Raw genomic sequence first — 17292 nt, forward strand, 5'->3', positions numbered from 1 at the left:
GGAGTTATTTTCCTCCATGTCTTTCATTATTTGATGAAATAGGAGAAAAACACCTGGAATTACATGTGAATCCAAAGGTGCAAGCTGAAAATTCCTCTGTTGGCTCATTACACCCATTATCTGTCTTCATTTGCCCTTTTTCAGCTGAATTGTATGCTGTTTCCTTCTGGACTGGTGTTATTCTCTGCTTCATTAGCTGCTAATGAGTTAACATACAGATCAGCATGTCTTCTTGCTTTATTCTTTCCTAACATTTACTGAAGGCTGGTTTGGTTTTTTTTTTTTAATTTTTCTTTACTTAGAGGGCAGTTGATTTGAGAAGAAAAACCAGAGATATCATGATAGACAGTATCCAGCTCAAAACACACATATTCATTTGTGCTTATAGAAGCATTTTTAGTGAAAACGAAAATTATATTGATTCTTTTAAACTGTAGATGTCTCTTTGCTTGCTTCTCTCCTCAATTAATCTTTTTGAGTCAGAGCTGTATGTATGGTCTCATAATTTAAAAACAATAATGACAGTAAATTGAACTATTAATTTTTAATCCCCATTCTGATGTTAACTAGCTTGGGGAATGATGATTCACACATACTCTATACATGTGTTTACAGACTGATATATTAGTTATTTATAAGAAAAGGCATTTAGGAAAAGTGTCTTCAAGGAAGTAAAGATTTTAAAATTATGGTGGTTTGGATTTTTCTTGGTTTTTTTTAATTTTTGGTTTGTTTAATTTGCTTGTCAGGGCAGGAAAGAAGAAGAAAACTGTTTTGAAGCGCATACTGTCTGCCAGTCTCTCCAAAACCAAACTGCTGATAAGGAATGCACTCTTTTCTAGGTTGTGAGGTTCTACAGGAAAAGTAATGAACTCTCTGTAGTTGTGTAGGTAGACACCACCAAAATGATTTCTTCCCTGGGAGCCATGGTAATTCTGCAGTGATGACAAAAGCAGTAAGGCCTTTGGTACTTGGAAACACTGATACAGTCCTCTGAAACAATAATCAGGTTCATTGAATCATAGAATCGCTTTGTTAGAAAAGACCTTTGAGATCATCAAGCCAAAACTTACCTGTCCACTACTAAACAACATCCTTAAGCACTTCATCTACTCTTCTTTTAAATACCTCCAGGGAATGTATTTAAGCAGCCATCGAGAGATGAAGATGAGAGCAAGGAATGTGTTTAATGTTATGTTATTTCAAAGATGAGTGAATTTCAGTCCTGTTTTCTTCCCTTGATAAGAAGGTGAATACACTCAGATCTTCACTATCATAAAATTTTAATTAAAAAAAGTCAATCTGAAAGCAAGGGTTTTCACATAAATTTACTTGCACTCTCCAGTGGTGTTACTGTGGCCATGGTAGATAAGTCATTACAAAAGATCGGTTTCACCATCATGGTTTTGCTTATGAAGATAAAATTAAAAGTCCGGTTAAACACAGCAGGGAAGCATGAAAGAAGTGAAATAATTATCTTAGCGTTCCAATGCTTTCTAGCCGAAAAAAACCAAGAATTTATTGAGATTATCAATATTTTACCTAAACTAAATAGATTAATAAAAGGAAATAGATATAAACCCTTAAAAAATAAACTCACAGGAAAAAAACAATAACCAAAGAATTAACAAGTTTTTGTACAGAGAAAAGAAACTGCACAGTTTGACTTCTCTTCAAGCTATTTTATCTCTCAGTAAAAGAACAGGTAATTAATTCAGTGTCTTCCACTCTGTTCAGAGAGTCTGCTAGCTATTTTAAAACTGATGTTTTTCCTCGGCTCGCTTAGCAGTTAAGTAGTCAGTTTCAAACTTAAAGTATAGTGGGATATGAAATTATAAGGAAAAATTGTTAATATATTTTCATCTGGCTTACCGGTGAGTTTCTAAACATTCATTTCAGCAAATGGGAAAAGTATATAACACAGAGAGAGAGAGAGAACTGCAGGTGCTGATAAAAGTTAATAAATCATAAATACAAGAGTTGTCAAAAAAATAAGTACGTTTTTCCTGATCATATTATCACTGCTTCCCGAACAGATAAATTTAAAAAATCTGATTCTATATTTTCAGTAAATTGATTTTCTTTGATATTCTATTAGGTGAAACGAAATTTTATATGTTTTATCTCTCTGGCTACATAGAAAACAACTTTCTTCAAAAACATGCCCATTGCAGTGTTAAGCCTTTCGTTACTTTCTTGAATGCTATGCACTACTAGTACACCCAGAGAGATTAAATAAATAAGGATTCTATTTTCTTCCCATGTAAACTTGCTTTTGAAGTGAAGCAGAGATGTTTCCATGTTTTGTATATGTAATACTTTTTCAGCTCTCCAGTCTTGATTGGGTCTTTGAAATGCTTGTTAGTACAGACAACAGGATGGTTGAAACATGTTCGAACTGAACATATTTTAGAAACGTTGCATTCTGCAAAATGGTGAAATAAGACTGCAGGGAGGTAGATAAATGCTTAAACATTACAGGTAGGAAAGTACTCTAATCATAATGAAGGGTAAACTGCAGCTAAGAGAATTTAAAACTTTTTAAGGTAGTTGCATTCAGATTTAAATTAAATGAATTGTCACATGGAAAGCTAGATTTAGTTCCTAGACTGCTACTTGTTGCCTAATTTCCTTGTAAGAAACAAAATCTTTTTTTCAGACTCTTCTATTAAAAACTTAAACCTCATAGTTTCTTCTATAACAAGTTCAGATCTATGTTTCTAGTCAGTGTTCTCTTATGGAAGTTGTTTGTTTGACAGGCATAAAAGGCCAAAAGCCTCTTCCTTTGTTCTAAGATGTCTATTTGCTTAAAAATACCATCAATTTCCACAACCAAACGTGTTTAAACTCCTGAGAAGGCAACATTGCTCAAAACTGAGTGGCTGCAGAAAAAAGTTTGGATGGTCTTCTGGAAGCTCAGTCTCGTAATGTTTCAATTTTTTATTTTTAAAAAAGAAGATTTTTTTTTTTTTATTATTTTACATTCATTCAATCTCAGTTAATGGAAGTGGTTTATTTTGTGTTTGTTTCTGCCAGTTAAATGTATGATCTATGAGCTGTTTAAATATGTGTGGAAACACTCTTATTTTGCTTTTCATGTTATCTCGCTCTATATTTTGTCGTCATAGAACATCAGCATAGTCTCATCTTTATCAGGTAAAGGCTTATGTTCAGTCAGTAACAAGTCAGGTACGTGGCCCACACCTGGATCGTGTTGTTTTCCACAGAGTTGTTGTGAAGCTCATTTTAATTTTCACAGCTTTACTCACTGGTAATTAACTCAAAAACTCAGAGCCATTTGTTTTCATATGCAAAACTGAAATGTTCCCATCAATATATATCCTGGGAAAAGAACAACTCTGAAAAGGAGCCCAAGCGCTAAAAATACGCTATATAAAATATGCATTGAGTCAGAAGAGGGAAGAAAATCAAGGGTTCTTATAAATTCCTTTAGCCCAAGGGCTTCAGTGACTTGCAATATAAGCCAACATATTAAGAGCTTTGTTTTGACAATTCACTTGTAAACACATTTATACATCCTCAGCCTAGTAACAAAGTGCTAAATCCACCAGCTTTGGCATGTGTATCTCCCCTTTATTCTCTTCCAGTTGCAGATATGCTAACTTGTGGCTGTCCTGTCCTGTAAGATTTTCAGCATCCCTGACCTACCGAAAACGTAAAAATATGTGTGTGCAGGTGACATTAAAAATGGGATAAATTGAGGCATAAGAAAGAGAATAGAAAACAATTATAAAATAAGTACAGTTTGTCTGAGCAACGGCTGTATTTGCCTCCACAGATTTGAAATCCCGTTCAAAAGCAGGATTGCTAGTATGAAGTGAGCTGTTTTACAAAAACTGCAGTCTGTGTTCCCAGCTAGCATATTGTGCTGTGGTTTCTCAGCGAGAACATCCTGCTAGAACCACTGAGCTGTGCTTTTAGAGCAATTAATTCAGTATTCTCTTTGATGCCCTACTATTAACTGTAGGTTTCATGGATTTTTATCAAGCACCGGGAGATAGATATGTTTTTTCAAGAAATGTGTAATTATCCTTTTCGAATCAGAATGATTTTTCTGTCTTTTGCTCCCATTTATCTGTCTGTTAGCCGTAGCTTATAAATTGTAGCTTTCCCAAACAAGGAAGAAAATGATGTTTGCTTAGAGTTGCAGACAATTTTCAAAAGACCCACAGCTTCAGCTTTTCATTTGGAGTAGATGTACTTCAGAGGAATAAAATAAAAATGAACAACTATAAAAAGAAAATAGCCAACACAATCAAATAGAAAGTGGGTCTGGCAGTGCTATTCTTTTGAGAGCTTTTTGATAGTCCTGTTTCCAGACCAGAGTCAGTCAGTGAGGTAATGGCTATATATGTTTCTCCCAGTGCCTTAAGCACAAATATCTCATTGCAGATGGTCTGACTTGATGATCAGGATATCAGAAATACTTTAATTGTAAATTAATCTACAGTGTCAGCTTGTCAGTCTCATCTATGTCACCGGCAACACTTTCTCGAGGTTTGCCAGCAGCGGGAGGCCTGTTGTTGTGCCTGTTTATTGCAGTGGCCTTCAGCTTTACTGAGGAAGAGTTTAAAAGATGCTTTTCCGAGCAGTCTTTGTTAAAAAAAAAAAAGCAAACAACAACAAACTGAACAGTTCACAGTGGCCCTTTCCAGTCTGAAACTGTCTTCAAGTCTTCCAGGCCATTAATAATTTTATCTACTAGGTAATGGTTTTCAGTCAGGAATTCTGTGACTTTTTTGCTAAAATTATTTGTTAAAATCTAGAAACAGGAACATTTGTTGTTATTTATTCTTATTTTTCTCTTAGCATGAAAAATGTGGCCCTTGAAACATTGATATTACAGATTTTCACTAATGATACTGAAGTGCCTCACTAGCAGACTGTCCTGTTTATCCTAAGATAATAATAAACTGATCTTTGTACTTCTTAAATAGTTTTTGCTCACCAATTTGTACAAATAATTGTAATTTCTATTGCTATACTTCTTGTATTTTTCTGCCGAGTTCTTGTCTTTATCAATAACAATTGTTTATTTTCAGTCCTGTTAATATGTAAAGGTTTGGTTCATTTGGGGTTTTTTTTCTTTCTGAAAAGAGCATTTCAGAACAGAGATCTGACATTACAACTTACTTTAAAAGCAACATCTTCTTGGAGACTCCTCATTCTAATTTAAATTTCAAAGTCAAGTCATTAACTTGCCTCTTTTCCTTCCTATCTCCAGGTGAAGAAATAACAGGTAGGCAAATTTAGGCCTCAGTTTTGTAATTTTAAATAGGGTAAGGCACGCTATTTAGCAGGAGCAGGATCTAGGGGGTAAATATCTTTCTTATTTAAAAATAAAATTGGAAAAAGTGAAGAAAAACTGCTGAAAATAAAATTAAAAAAAAAATTGCCACAGAAAAACTGCAAATATTATAACAGTCACAGAGTGTTTGGTTGTCAGTTTGTGGCATGATCGGGTTTTGTGTAGGTTCAAATTAAACAGTGTGAATACCTGGTAAAGTGCAACTTACATCGGTAGGTACAAGGATGTCCCAAAGTACAAGAACCAACCATAACAAAGGATTCTTACAAAAAATTGAAGTAACTCATTTTGCAAATTTAATGCAATGGTGGGAAAGGAATCGAATCTGCTAAGAATAAATGGTAATTTCAGGTCACAAATGAAAAGACCTTTTAAAATAAAACTACTGATTTTTAGAACGTTGCTTATATTTAAACATTAAACATGGTAACGTTTAAATGTATATTGAAATATGCTAAAAAAAAATTTGAAATGCATTTGCCACATAAGCATAATGTCTTTTGTTCTTAATGAATGTTCACTTTTTGCAGTGCTGTATTTTAACATGTCCTGATTCCTCTGACAAAAATAATGAACAAATCTCAGGGTAAATTAGAAAGAATTTTGTGATTAAGTGCAGTTAGGCTGTCTTGATTCACATTTACTTTGAGTAATTTAGCAGTTATAGGCTGTGCCATTTGTTTACATTACGGTAATTGCAGTGTTCAATAAGTCTTTCAGCACACTTACGTTCAAGTTTTCTTTGAGTGACAAAAGCCAGTACTTTATCGATCACTGTAATTTAACTTTTCTCAACTTCTCACATTTGGCTTCTCTTTACTCTTTCTCTAAGTTTTGTTCAAAGCTTATGGATCTACAATCAAGAAAGATATAGCGGAGCAACAGAGCAATAATGGGACTGAGTTTACTCACATGTATTTGCTTTATTTCTTGATGTTTTTGAAAGGCGATGCTCTCTGACTGACCTAAACTAGCATCATGCACCAATGCAGGCTAAGGGTTTACCTGCTGGAGAAGGTCCATGGAGTCCTGGTGGACACCAAGCTAACCATGAGCCAGTAATGTGTCCTCATGGCCAAGAAGGCCATGGTGTCCTGGGGTCGATTAAGAAGAGGTAGATTCTCTTCCCCCTCTACTCTGCCCTGGTGAGGCCTCATCTGGAGTCCTACATCCACTTCCAGGCTTCTCAGCTTAAGAAACACAAGGAACTACTGGAGACAGTCCAGCAGAGGGCCAAGAAGATGGTGAGGTGACTGGAGCATCTCTCTTACGAGGAAAGGCTGAGAGACCTGAGTCTGTTTAGCCTGGAGAAAAGAAAACTGAGGAGGGATCTTATCAGTGCTGATCAGTATCTAAAGGGCTGCTGTCAAGATGGTGGGGCCAGGCTCTTCTCAACCATGCCCAGTGACAGGACGGGCAGCAACGATCACAAACTGGAGCACCGGAAGTTCAACCTGAATTTGAGAAAAACTTCCATACTGTGAGGGTGATGAAATACTGGAACCAGCCGCCCAGAGAGGTTGTGATGTCTCCTTCTCTGGAGATATTCAAAGCCACCTGGACACGTTCCTGTGCAGCCTGCCGGAGGTGACCCTGCTTTCGCATGGGGTTGAACTAGATGAGCTCCAGAGTTTCCTTCCAACCCCCATCATTCTGTGAGTCTGTGATCAACATTTTATATATTTATTTCTTTTAATTCACATTTACAAAGCTGATTGCTACAAGAAGTGTATTACATTTCACCCAAGGTGCTGCTCTTCAGTAACTTGGATGTGATGCCACTCTACAGTTTTGAGTTTTGTTCTCTAATTGAACACCTCCATATCATTCTTTTATCTGCAATTTGGATCTAGAGAAAAGCATAACCGAAGATGTAATTGTATTTCTTATTTTAACTTTTCTTAGGAACCATCTCACTTTGCTTCCCTTCAGTCTTTTTTAGGAAGTTCTTTGGGTTCTTTGGGTTTTGGTAGGATTTAATAACAAAAGAATGTAATTTGTGTTTGCTGCTTAGAGCCATAATAATTTCAAACAGCAGCAGCATTGAAATGACAAGTAAATGTACAATTTATTCTTGTCAAACAGTGTGGGTGTATTTGAAGTTGACAAGGCATAAACTGTGAAGTGGTGTCCCTTTTAAACAATATAGCACTAATATACATTGATAGAATGTGAAGGGATAAGATAGTCTTTCCTGAATCGAAACTGCAAGAATTATGTAGAACTTTTGTAAGCTAATTATACTCTTTTGGTACAAAGTACTGGATTATTTTACTTTAATGTCTAGAGAGTTTGAACTAAATTTTTGGCGACAAAGGTTATAAGTAAGGAAAAGATAATTTAAAAGTCATACACTTAAGTATTGTTACAGCCATAGTTGCTGTTGTGTTAGTATTCAGCGTGGGGAACAGAAAATAAATTCGTTTAAAATTCTTTTAGGTTGAGGCTGTCAGAAATGCCGTAGGAAGCTGGGAAGCTATATCCCACTAAAATATATATGCTTTCAAGTTTCATAGAGGCAAACCTCCTAGATATCAAGACATGTGAAGATGGTCAAAGGATGAGGATTAAATTAATGAAATTTATTTCTGAAATAATGGGTAAGATTTAAAAGATATTATTAAACTAAGAGCATTGGCTCTCGATTCTTTCAAGTGCCATATGTTCTCCAATTTACTGACATAATTAACGTAACACCTAATTGTTTGTGTGATTTTAAAGACTTTGCTTTCCTATTGCTCATTTGCTAGTGCCTGTCTGTGAGGTGGGATTTTAATAGGTGTCACTGGACAGTGTGCATACTTTAACAACAGAGGAAAGGAAAATTGTTTATGTTCACACCGGGGCCTGAGCCTGTGGCTTAAATGACTACACTGGGCTAACCATGGCTGGTGGGAGGCATTTGCGTGCACCAGCCCATGCAAAGTACCCCTTGCAGAAGACACTGCCATGGCCTCTTTGGGTTTAAACCTCTTTAAACAGATAGAAAGAGACTCTACAAGAAAAATATGCATCACTTAAAAATATGAACCAATAATTAATTGGCAAACGTGCAAAAACGATTGTTAAGATGCAATGAGTTAAGCACTTGTGTACCCTCTCCAGGGCCAGAATGGAGGAGTCTATGGCACCATGTCAGACCACGGTGAAGCTCTTGATGCATCTCCTACCAGCTCTGTGGACATCATCAAATCATCCTGATGACCTGGCTGAGCTGATTATCCTCCCTAGTTTTGTTTCATCTGGAATTTTATACCTTTCTGCTTTGTTGTTTTTCCTCTTGCATCCAATGGCTACAAGCAATCCAATCTCAACAACTCTACCTCTGGCTGAAATCTCCCAGCACCTTCACTCCTGCCTGGGGCCACCGATCCTTGGTAGACGGGCAGTGGGAGTTGCTGAGAAAAAAGGTCATAGCAGGTACTGACATTTCTTAGAATACACACCTTCTTCACGGACTGGAACAGAAAGAATTAACATAGTCTGATCTTGCTTTCAGATGTTTGTCAGACCTCAGTTTGTTCAGCAACATGCTTTGAAAAGTCAGTAGCTTCCCTTAAAGCTCCTGGGTGTGAGCAGTTAGACTAAAGCCAATGGAAAAGAGGTTCAGTAATTAAAATGCCCTGGAATTGGTCTTTCTTGTGCTATTTCATACCTCAGCAGCCAGTCCTACAATGGAACAGATCACTGAGAAATGTTCTGTTATTACAGAAAGCTTTGGGCAAACTACTTACGTTACTAAAAACATATATTAAAATAGTGTTAGCAGTTCCAATTACTTTCCAATACATAGCTGCAACTGGAAAAAAAGAAAAATCAGACATTTCCTTTTCCTGCTACATTGAGATACTGGTTACCTTTGGTAAGGCTTTTCTAGGAAGGAAGTGTGCTTTTTTTTTATCTACACCTGCAGAAATAGTACAAAACTGCAGCTCTCATTTTGCATCCGTAATAACTTCTGTGAACTTAATGTAAAACTATCTTTGAAATCATAACCAGCTGTATAATATTTTGGAGAAGCCAAATATTTCTGTAGTCTGATGAAGTAGTAATTGCGGGTAATTTACAGAGGTAGGCTGTGGGAAATATTTTCAGTTTTCTAAAGAAAGTTTCATATGTTATTTACTATAGAAATTAAAAAGGGAATTAAGCATATAAAATTCATCAAAATTTAAAGTAATTACAAGCAAGTAAATATTTACCTAAGGAAAATGTCTCCTGTGTGTACTGTGTGCATTGGAATAGAGCAATTAAGGTCTGTACATTTTATAGGTTTTTATTACTTACAAAGAATAGTAGGAGGTGGTAAAAATAATTAGGAATATAATAACAAATTTTAAGTATTTATCCCTAACTTCTTTTACTGTAGCACCCATTTCAACCTTAGCTGCCAAACTTAATGGTCAAATACACTTACTTTTAATCACAAAATAAATTCTGACTTATTAAAATTCGTCCAGTTTTACACAATCATTTGTGTAAGTTTTAATCACTAAAATTTAGTTTACAGCTTTCTGTTAATAGAAGTTTATTTTCAGTACATAATCTGCATTTGCTGTATGTGATTATGTAGAAATTCTTTTTTTTTTACAGGAATGTGTCTTAGCAACCATGTCCTCTTGATTCCTTTGGGTACATGGGGGAAAGAAATTAAACTTTCTTGTCTAATTAACATAATGTAGTTAGTCCAGATTGACGAAAGGATGGCTGTACATCTGTGACTGAGGGAATAAACCAAATATGTCAATTTGGATAAAAAAGTAAACATTCTATGTTCAACACAGAATTTCAGATTAATTGTCAGCACAATAATTATGTAAGTGTAATTAATGTTTAGGCTCTGAAGTCGTTTGAGTAACAAGACTGCCCAAATACAAATCTGTAGCGTTGTCAACATTTCTGCAAGTATAGGAGTTCTAAGGGTGCTGTTACATATAATTAAGTCAGCAAGCTGCCTGCTTATCAGCTAAATAAAATGATTAATGGTTATGACCCTGGTAAATTTTTGACAGTCATCTCTTGTGAGTGTAACGAGGCTGTTTTATAGGATGGTGTATTTTGATTGCATGTTGTCATGTCAGCCGTGTCTTTGCTTTCACCTTGCTATCCAGGCATCATCTTCTTTTCTGGTTTACAACTTAAACTAAAAAGGCAGTTAAGATTTTCATCATTAGATTTGTTCTTATTGGAATTACTCTGTGCAGACTGAGATACTGACTGTATGTTTCCAGCTCTGTAATTTTTAAAATCATGTTTCCTTCAGTCTGAATTTGACACTTGAGCTGCAGTTGAAGGGCTCACAGTCCCAATCACTGTTTCTGTGGACTTTTAAATAATACCAAAGTTACTATTTCATTTCTGTTGAAATAATTTTCAAGCCTGGGACAGAGGATATATATTTAATTTATTCATAAATCACATTTTGTTAGCGGTGGCAAATAAAAAAAAAAAAAAGCCAAAAAGAAAGGAGGTAGTTGGAGACTGTATTTTGTAGGAGCATAGTTGAGGAGGATAAGAGACGGTGCTCAGCTGATAGGTGTTTCTGAAGAAGAGTAGGCAGGCTGAAAGATATTACAGAGACTGAGTCATGAAGGCAGACTTGTACAATTCAAGAGGAACATAGAACGTTTTTTGGTTTGTGTGAGTCCAGCAAAAAAGGAATAGAAGTTTGGAAGAGCAGAAGTCTTGAGAGAGAAAAATCATGCTGGATGCTAGATTCTGTTTGAAATACAGCTTGCATTTATCTTTAGACATGACCAGACTTCTAAAAAAAATTAATGGAGATGAAAGCTGAGGACTTAGAAATATGAAAATGTGAAATAAATTACACTAATTTAATCTTGTTTTTCCTTTCAGAGACTACCTTTAGTCCACATGCCAACCACAATTAGGTCCTATAGAATCCAAGGACTTGCTTTTGAGGACACTCAACTTTGATCAGCTTGTAGCCAAGTACCTTATTGGATATAAATGATTTCCAAGTGGTTTGGAAAATCGACTTCGCTTTTCAGTTCTCAAAGGCAGCCCAGACAGTGCAGAAAATGTTAATTTACTTGAAACGGCATGCATTTACTGGCCACACCACAATGCCCAGCTGATCAGCCAGTGTATTTTGCTGTGCAGAAGGCTGTTCGTTGTTGCGTCCAACCCTTGGTAATACGTAAGTTCCACTGTTTACTCCTTTTGGCCTTAGCTTAGCACAACAGTTATGTATTTTCAAATTATGATGGTTGTTTACCCTTAAGTATTCAATGACTACAATTTATATAGTTTTACAGTCATTTTCCAATAATGGAAAGAATATACAAATATATCATTTGTCTATGTTAGAAGAAAAATGATGTGTCTGTTGTTCTGTTTCAATTATGATTCAGTTGAATTAAGAGGATCAGCTAAAATAAAGATGCTTCTAACAATTTTAAATACATAATCTTTCACACTAACAAGAAAATTGGGTAGCAATGTCACAGTCAAACCACAGAAAATAAAATAAGTGACTAGGTGCATGGCAAATATTGTGTATAGGTCAGTGGAGGAAATTAAGACAAATGTAGTTCAGTTGTCCTAGCTTCCTACTGCAGTTCTGCTGTCTGTGTGTTGCCTCTGTTTTATTATGATGAACAATTACAGCACTTCTACAAATTTGTCCTGTATATATAGACATGTTTTTTCATGGCCTATCCTGTGTTTCTGACTTTCCCTCCTGAATATATATGTATTCCCTGAAACACTTTTGAAATTACACAATATTAAGCCATCCCCCGTAGTTTCCTTGTGCTGTCAGGTATTGTATTTCCATTATAGTCTGGTGCTAATAGCGAATATAAGGGAAATTCAGAATAAAAATGTCATTCTGCAGGAGGGGTTTGTATGGTTGGATGTAGTAGGGCCAATTCAGAGAACTGTAAGCAATGCGATGCTGCTGCTGTTTGCAGACTCTCTCTTCCTAGACTTAATTGCAAGTTTCTCCACTGGTCTCCTATGATCCAAGACTTTCATGTGTGCTGTTATAAGGCTCGATATGAGGTATTCAGCTTTCTGTGAATCAACATCCCGTGTTTTGTGGAGACCTAAGCAATCCAATATACTATGCCCCTCTTTTTTCCAACCTAGTTCTTGCTGTTTGAAGTTCTTTCCTTCTTAGTCCATATTTTTGGTTTTTTCTCCCCCACTATATGTTGATTGAAGGATATTCTTATTTACAAGTTGTTGCTGTACACATCTTCCTCATAAATCTACCAATGTCTTTGGAATCTTGATTTTTGTCGTAGTGTCTGAAATTTGATATAGTGCCAAATGTTGCCTTGGTTTGTACAGTACTGGTACTTATTCCTTGGCACTGGCATTAAATTATTGTTAGTTGGTAAGAGCTATTGGTAGGATTTTGGTGTTTTTTCTTATTGCCTAGGAGATTCTTTCCACTTTCATAATGGCCTTTTCTGACTCTAGGTTTTGTGCTTGTGCCTGTAGGAAAGAGCAGTTAAACTAGAAGCCACACTTAGGTCTGTCTTGCCAGAAAACTACTTTCCTGAGATGTTCCTCCTAAGGACACCATGTGGAGGTGAAGATGCCCAGATTCTGCTGGAACTGCTGCCATCACAACTAGGAAGAAGGTTTGGAGGTCCGCTCTGAATTTCATTAAGTACAGTGCAGAAAGGACAACTTAAAGATGCAAGATAAAAGCACAGATATTAATAAGAGGTAATTAAATTTGTATTCTTTCAGTTTGTAAACTGTGTTTCTGTAGACATTAATCAAATATTTGCATTACAGTAGTATAGATAACATTAAACTAGCATTAGGTTAAGAATTTATTGTTTGCAAAAGAGCTCAGTTACCGATATCCTTCTCAGCATGAAGAAACAAAGCAATTCCATCTGTGAACCATCCCAAACAATATTTTCATTTGTGGTTAAGAACCTGATCGTTTCACCTTGCATTTCAGATTTGAAATGTGAACTGAAATGTGTCTCTGTAGATAATAAACAATAGCGATGAGCGCTATACATCATTTAGTTGGTAAGTCCAACAGATTTGTTCATGGAAGCAAAGGTGATTCAAGGATGTGACAGTTCAGATAAGCTAGGGACACCCTTAGCTGTTTGAGCTAACTTCATAATATTGCGAAGAATAACTCTGGAAATGCTTTGTCACTTCCAAAGGATTGTACAAATACATTTAATCTTTTATTGTGCCTTAGCTCTCTTTCAGATACCTAAGAAACTGTTTAGGACATTCTACTCTGTCATTTATGTGTCACTTGAGCCCTGCATTACTCTGAATATGTTTTCTTCCCTCACCCCTAAGAGTATTCCTTACAAAATGTTTTTATCTTCCTATTTTTTACTTAAATTGCCCACCTTTAGGTTGCTGATTGCCTTGGGTGCGAAGGAAAATGTACTGAGCTTTGCGGAGGCATTGAGGAAGCCCGACATGGGTCCCTGGGATGCCTGCTCTGCAGGAGACTCACCAGCACTAGCAGCCTACCAGGATGATGGGACTCTCCACAAAGAGAGTGAGTCTTCCTCTTTCTTGGATTTGTCAACTATTCCTAGTTTCTCTGAATGCTTGACTATAAGTTTACTGTAGGTAGTTAATGATGGAGAAAATGATGCAAATGCTGTTCTGCCATTTGTAGTTCTGCCTTTGTGTTTGTACATCATAGTGCTTTCAAACTGGAAAGGAAAAATGAGATTTTCCTTTTCTAAAAAAAGTAAGGAGTGCTTAAGAGAAAATACAAAATAAAACTTTGAATAAAAAAAAAAATCTCCAGATGGTCGTTAAATATGTTAAATGGCAGTCTGCTCTCAGCCCACCAGGCACCAATTTTATTATTCTAATAACATCTTAAAATGAAAAAGATAAAGTCTTATAAAAAGAGGCTATTAACTTTGATGGTACTTAATCCTGATAACTTTTAGGATACCCGTTAATGTGCTAAGATACAAAACATATATTCAGCAACAAAACCCATTCTCTCCTGAAAGGCCATCATGCAGACATTCCCTCACTTTTTTTCTGGTTTTGTTTCCATGTAGATGCTTAAAAACAACATTTCAAAGACAGAAACTCAACACACATTGTGTTTATTAAAAAAATAGCAATTCATGGAAAAATCATGGATATTGACAATTCAGAAGAGTAAGAGAACCAGAATTGGGAAAGATGTTTCCATTTGTAGTCTAAGTTGTGCCATACACTACATATTACTGCATAGGTGTTACTAATATTTAATATGTATTCTGTGTTGTTACTAAAAATAGTTGATCATGCAGTAAATTAAATCCTTCTCAGCTAACGGGCGTTATTTGTACACTAATTTACAAAGGCATTCAGTTTATATGTAGAGGCTTTGGATTAATTTGGGGCAATTATGTACATAATTTCAGTTAGATATTAGGTAAATAAGTATTATCAAGGTTACGTTAGATTTTCAAAAACTGAAAGCCAAGTGCTGTGATCTCTGTCCATTTACATTATTTGAGGCATCTGGATGGGAAAAGTCTGAGATCTTGGAGTGGAAAACCTTCCAAAGTATTTGTAGTATTTTTTCAACTGAAGCCTCATTGTCTGTAGAAGAGTTTTAGTATATTCAGTATATTGGGAATGCTAATTCCAATGCTGAGACAATCCAACCTTCCAGATTTAGATATTTTATAAGATTTTTATATTGTTTTAAGAATGCTGTATCATTTGTGTGGTGTATGCAAAGAAGTTTTCCTCCTTTCTTTGATTTCACCTGCTAGAAATGATTCCAAATTTTTCATGCAGTCTTTACAATTAGCTTATATGTTTCATTTTTTTATACAAAGTTGCAGTTCTAAATTGTTGAGAAAAGTATTTAATGCTTCTGTGGCAGTCATTGGATTAGACAGTTTCTATAAGCATCTCTTATTTATTTCAGATGACCTCTTAAGTACTCTTTTCCAAGTTTCTGTATAGGCAGTTCAGCCTTATCTGTTATAGATTGAGGTACTGAGCAAACAGAAAGCATGGATGTGTGTCTACCCCCTCACAGATGTATTAGCACAGCTAGAAGTCAGTTAGCAACGTGCAGTAGTAATCTAGAAGGAGCGAGACCCAAAACATTCAATAATGAGCAGCATGGGAAATCCAAAGCTGCAGAGTATCAATAGTCTTTGACTCATTGTGTACATATGTGTCAACTTCTATTAATACGAATTAGGAAAATTATTGAACAATATCAAAGAAAGAAACTAGATTGATTTCTTTCAATGATTACTCCCATCCAGCATCCACATTCTTTGCTTTTCCTTGTTTTGTTCATCTCACGCCATCCAATCGAGTAAGCCTACTGGTCTAAGGAATTGTAATATGATATAATATTAGTTATAAATAATTCCTTTGTTTTTCATTGATTTTCAAGACTACTTTAGAACAACAAATGAAAATGGTAACAAAATTAATTATTTCACTTAAGTGTGGAAAGACAATTTTTACAGTCCTTACGCAAAATAGCTTTTAGAAAAATCAGAAGTAAAGAAATTATTTGAGTTCCGTGAACTAGAGGAATAAAATTCTGTTACAAGCAAATTCTTTTCGAACATCGGTTTCTGGGAGGGGTTGAAATATAGTAGTGATATTAAGGATAATGCAGAAAAAAACCTAACTTTTAAATGCAGGCTGGAGGTTTTATGCCTGCAGAATGTTTCTTAGTGAAATCCTAGGAATATTATTCTGTCCTGGGGAACGAAGTAGCCTTTTTACTATATCATTGTAAAAGCATAAGTGGACATGGGTGTTATAGGGACTTTTTCTGAAGTGTGCAAGACATTGAGGATCCTGGTTTTTCTGGTGGTCTGAAAGGAAGACTCCACAAAAAAATAGCTGGGGAAGAAGGTATCAGTTTCTACCTGAGTTGTCAAATCCTCTGTCAGCTGGATTAATCAGCATGAACACTCCACACTTTTAGACACATTGTTTGAGACGGAGTTCTAGACCAAAGGGTGTTAAAAATGACCAGAAAAATAAAGCGTCAAGAGATTTTTGATTCCACTCAGAAATACCACATTTCTCAGAATACCACAGCTTCCACACTGAAAACATATTCTCGGTAAGTAGTGATTAATTTTTTTGAGGAAACAACTGAATAGCTTGACAAAAAAAGTATGAGTGGGTATTGGAACATATGTATACATGTAAGGTAGCCAGCTTCAGTAGTAACTTTTAAAATGGATCAGCAGATGCCTTTACTTCTGAGCTGGATTACTGCCAAGGCTAGCAAAAAAAACCTATATTCCTCCAAACATATTCTGCATAAGGGGATGACTGGCAATTACTGGCCAGAACTGTGCTGCACAGCTGAAGTAAACTGGAATCAGCCTGAAAGAAATTTTTCCTTAGCCTCTAAATGTAGGTAAATGTGTTTATCTTCTCTACATATGACAATAGTAATAGAACCAGTAGCCTCATTACTAATTAAGAGTTATTTTAAAACCTGAACACGATTTCCTATACCGCTTCATATGGGAGAAATACATTAAATGTATTTAAGATCATCTTTTCATACCTGTTTTTAGCTGTTATTGTCTTGAGATTATATGTTTTTAGAAAACTGAGAATAAAAGATAGAAGACTTCTTAAGAAAGAAAAAAAAGGGGTGAAGGGAGAGCTAGTTTTGCAACGTATTTGTAATCTTGGAATTCCCAGACCTTACAGCAGAAGGTATCAAATTTCATCTTTCATAGCAGCTAAATAAGCTGATATCATTCCCAATAGATGAGAAAAAACAGCTTTCTGCAAAGGGTCGTGTGTAATTCGTGTTTATGAAATTATACAGGAGACTGGGAGGTGTTAACTGAATTTCATAGGGCTTTTTCTCTTTTCTTATTAAGATTAAAAAAAGCCCCAGGGCATCTCCAAAAGTCTTAGAGAGACAGAGTGATTTTTCTGGGCTCCTGATTGTGCAAAGTTATTGAGGATACGCTTACTTGTTGTGGCAC

Source organism: Phaenicophaeus curvirostris, chromosome 13 (assembly GCF_032191515.1).
Source record: "Phaenicophaeus curvirostris isolate KB17595 chromosome 13, BPBGC_Pcur_1.0, whole genome shotgun sequence".
Taxonomy (NCBI): Eukaryota; Metazoa; Chordata; class Aves; order Cuculiformes; family Cuculidae; genus Phaenicophaeus; species Phaenicophaeus curvirostris.